Source organism: Camelina sativa, chromosome 7 (genome assembly GCF_030686135.1).
Source record: "Camelina sativa cultivar CO46 ecotype springtype chromosome 7, ASM3068613v1".
In the NCBI taxonomy this organism is placed as follows: Eukaryota; Viridiplantae; Streptophyta; class Magnoliopsida; order Brassicales; family Brassicaceae; genus Camelina; species Camelina sativa.
The window spans coordinates 16,157,869-16,162,698 of record NC_141886.1 but is presented as its reverse complement, the minus strand read 5'-3'; the positions used below and the strand labels follow the sequence as shown (position 1 = coordinate 16,162,698).

Genomic DNA, 4,830 nt, shown 5'->3' with positions numbered 1-4,830 from the left:
CTACTCCTCTAGCTAGTTTCGAATCCAATTCTGGTCTGATTTGTTTCTCTCTTGCCCACAAATTTTCGTTTTCTTCTTCTGTATAAACTTAATCGAGAAACACAAACACAACACACAAGCCTAGCTCCTAGATTAACACAAACACACACAAAAATATACCATATTAATTTCGTTTTTCAGTTTTTGTTTTTTTCTCTCCTCGAATGGACGGCGCATCTGGTTCCAATCATCGGTTTGGTCCACCCAGACTTTCTCAAAATCCGTTTGGTCCATCGGTTTGGTCACTCCATATTTTGGGATTTTGAGAATGTCTGGTGGACTGAAACCGATGATCTAACTAAACTTTTTGCTAATATTCAGCTTGCCTTAAAAACGCTAGACTCTCGTCTGTTCATCTGATGATGATGATAGTTGTAATCCATACGTTGGAACATCAAAGCATCCTCAGGAAGGTAATACACAATATTCTTTTTCAGTTTATATATTAAAGCTTATACAGTTGATTCATACTTTAAAAATAACCTTTCAAAGAGTTTATGGTCTCTCTACCTACAGCTTCAACGATCGTAACTTGATTTGCCTCTACTTATCGAACCAAAAGAAAAAAATAGGGGAACAGTGAGAACTCATAGCAACAAAAACATCTCAAGAGATGATCATATATGTATGTGAGTGAGCAAAAGTTACCTTCGGCTGCAAGATTCGCCACAACTTTCACAGCACGAATTCTTTTGTTTGCATCATCTCGGTTCTAAATAAATCAATAAACAAAAATCGAAATCTATAATATTAAATCATCTCGGATCCATTAACTAAAATTTGAAGCATCGAAATAAATTTGAAAACGAAACACAAAAGTCGATTCTAAAACATGAAAAAGTAACACATATAAACAGAGATAACTTGAAGAATCTTACCTAAAATATCTATTGATCCGTGAAAGTTTAATAAGACTAATAATCAAATCATACAACTGGGAATAAAAAATATATATATATATATATATAAGACACATACAAATTTTTACTTACCTCTTCAAACAATACATTATTTGATCCTGTCTTAGCTTAAAATCGTAGATGAATTCCATGATCATCACATTTTATTGAAATATTTTTGCTACAACTCGTCATTATTTATCAATCGGTTCTCTTTGTAAAAGTAAAGTTTTTCATCTTCCTCCCTCTTTTTCACATGGTCGAAAAAAAAATTGAAGGGCCACAAAATGTAATATGATGTTAATTGTGTTAATTGGTGTTAATTATATTATAAATATTATAATTATATCCCTATATATTACTCTTAACGTTTACATATTTCATATTTTTTCCACTCTTATTTTTAGATCAAATATGTTTTTGCCCTTTTTGCTATACTTTTTACTTAACCGTGTATTTTGTTTTCAATTATCACTAGGTAGTAACCCGTGCTGTAGCACGGACAAAATATTTTGATATAACTATATAACTTAAGTATGTACAATATTGGTATGAAAACTAAATATCGGATTTCAATTTGGTTTTAATTTGGATTATTACACGTATATAACCTAGACGTATCTACTTTTCCACTTTGGAACGGTAAACACGTCTCTTCCAATCCGTCCCGTTTTATTATTTCCCGTCTTGTCTCCTCTCGTCACATATCCATCAGAATTTTCTGTCTAATGTTCGTTTTCTTTTAAATAATTACTCATTAGACAACCTATATATAATAGCAAACTCACTTTTGGGGGTTAACTTTAATCTAACGGATGAGATTGTTTCTATCATCTCATCTAACGGTTTAAAATTATTGATGATCCCAATAGTTGCAAGTTTTTTTTCCAATAATCGTGTTTCTTCGTCGTACCCCCATCTTTTAAAAATCGCACCTTTTAAACCCTTTGTTAATGATCTCAAAAGTTGCAATGTTTCGGTCCAACAATTGTGTTTCTTCGTTGCACCCCCAACTTTCCATGTTGGCACCCGTTAGTTTTCACACCTTTTTGTTTTACACCTGTTTATTTATATAAAGTTGCAATATTTTGATCCAACAATTGTGTTTATTCGTCGTACTCCTAGCTTTCAATGGTTGCACTTGTTAGTTTTCACACCTTTTTGTTTCACACCTCTTTGTTTTTATATATATACAGATCTTTATGGACTTTGAAAAGAGTTTTTGTTCTTTGAGTATTATTAATGATCTCACCCTTTGTTAATGATCTCAAAGTTGCAAAGTTTTGGTCCAACAATTGTGTTTCTTCGTTGCACCCGCAGCTTTCCATGTTGGCACCTGTTAGTTTTCACACCCTTTTGTTTTACACCTCTTTGTTTATATAAAGTTGCAATGTTTCGATCCAACAATTGTGTTTCTTCGTTGTACCCCTAGCTTTCAATGGTTGCACTTGTTAGTTTTCGTCCAACAATTGTGTTTATTCGTCGTACTCCTAGCTTTCAATGGTTGCACTTGTTAGTTTTCACACATTTTTGTTTCACACCTCTTTGTTTATATATATATATATATACAGATTTTTATGGACTTTGAAAAGAGTTTTTGTTCTTTGAGTATTATTAATGATCTCACCCTTTGTTAATGATCTCAAAGTTGCAAAGTTTTGGTCCAACAATTGTGTTTCTTCGTTGCACTCCCAGCTTTCCATGTTGGCACCAGTTAGTTTTCACAGCCTTTTGTTTTACACCTCTTTGTTTATATAAAGTTGCAATGTTTTGATCCAACATTTGTGTTTCTTCGTTGTACCCCTAGCTTTCAATGGTTGCACTTGTTAGTTTTCGTCCAACAATTGTGTTTATTCATCGTACTTCTAGCTTTCAATGGTTGCACTTGTTAGTTTTCACACATTTTTGTTTCACACCTCTTTGTTTATATATATATATATACAGATTTTTACGGACTTTGAAAAGAGTTTTTGTTCTTTGAGTATTATTAATGATCTCACCCTTTGTTAATGATCTCAAAGTTGCAAAGTTTTGGTCCAACAATTGTGTTTCTTCGTTGCACTCCCAGCTTTCTATGTTGGCACCCGTTAGTTTTCACACCCTTTTGTTTTACACCTCTTTGTTTATATAAAGTTGCAATGTTTTGATCCAACAATTGTGTTTCTTCGTTGTACTCCTAGCTTTCAATGGTTGCATTTGTTAGTTTTCGTCCAACAATTGTGTTTATTCGTCGTACTCCTAGCTTTCAATGGTTGCACTTGTTAGTTTTCACACATTTTTGTTTCACACCTCTTTGTTTATATATATATATATATATACAGATTTTTATGGACTTTGAAAAGAGTTTTTGTTCTTTGAGTATTATTAATGATCTCACCCTTTGTTAATGATCTCAAAGTTGCAAAGTTTTGGTCCAACAATTGTGTTTCTTCGTTGCACTCCCAGCTTTCTATGTTGGCACCCGTTTCATTTCTTCTTTAAAATTGAAAATGTTTGAGATAAAAAAAATCTCATGATCAACTAATAAAATAACTAACTAATGATTTTCAAATCCCAAATCACAGAAACAGAAATTTGGTGTATAATTTTTCTATATTAATTTTCCTTAATTTTAGCATCATCATCATGCAAATAGTTTTGTTTTCAATTTTTTTTTAAAAAAATCAATGGCCATTATGTTAGGATCCGAGATTGATTAAGATCATTTTCTGTTTTAAATCGGTATATTTAATTTTATTAAAAGTGCAGTAAATGCGATATTTATGGGATTAAAAACTGAAATATAAGAAAGAAATAAGAAAAAAGAAAAATCCATTGGCATACCCTTGTAATTTCTTACAAAACAAAAGTTTATTAGTTAAACGACTTTACAAATAATAGTAGGGATTATAGCATTTAGATTTTTTTTTATTTTTTTCATCTATTGAATTATCGAAAATTTATATATTACTGTATTTATAATTTTTTTTAAAAAAAAATTAACTGTCATAGATCATCCTCCTCCTCATCGCTATGATTCCACGCTACACATTCATTACTTGCACCACAAACACAATGAGATGCGTGAGTATTACCAAAAATACCTAGTGAGGCGATCCTCCCATCTACGAGCTATACACACAAGCGAATCAAGAGTACAACCACAAATAAAACATAACAAACCAGTCATTAAATAGAACATCCAATAACTCATTCACCACACCTACACATCATCACACAAAACAAGTTATACGACCCAATCGCTTAGATAAGTTCATGGTCACGCACTCACCTTAACAAGTGTTTCACGAAAATAACTACAGCCAAAAGGGAAGCTCTCCAATATCAAAGAACAACCAAACTCGCTCCTACAACCAATCACAACAACAAACAAACAATGAAAACAAACTGCCAGAAAAATCAGAAAAGAACAACCTAACAAGTGAAACCATGAAATCAAAACGAACCGTTAACTTTCCAATCCCTCCGGTGAAACGCAAGGTCTAGACGTCCAGAAGCTTCCTACAAAATTTTAGCACGAGCAGATCTCAGATGAAACCGCAATTGATCCCGAAACACCCGCTGATCTCAATCCGCGACTAAGAAGAAACTCTCCACGAAACTGCTGATATCTCCTAGGATATTAACTCAAAGTCACTTCTGTAAAAAGGAGAGTGTACGAAAATTTCTTAGCTACAACCCTACCAAAAATAAATACCTTTCGAAACGATTTGAGCAGTTGGATACTCCTTCTCCCAAACGATGACGATTCTGTTCCTTCTCCTTCTCTCTAAGACAAAGCTTTGTTGATCTCTTTCTCCTTCTCCTTCACAATCAACCAAGAGCTCTCTCTCTCTTTCTCTGAGCAACCAACGGTGAAAAACTCTACAACTAAAGAGGAATTAGGGCCTCT

General features: G+C 33.0%; 1 long non-coding RNA gene across 1 annotated transcript; it reads left to right on the top strand.

The window, feature by feature from the left end:
• The first annotated feature begins 321 nt into the window (after positions 1–321).
• Positions 322–784, top strand: LOC147941295 (uncharacterized). Its single transcript, XR_015560834.1, has 2 exons — positions 322–452; positions 556–784. It is a non-coding gene; the product is annotated as an uncharacterized LOC147941295 (long non-coding RNA).
• The last annotated feature ends 4,046 nt before the right edge of the window (positions 785–4,830 follow it).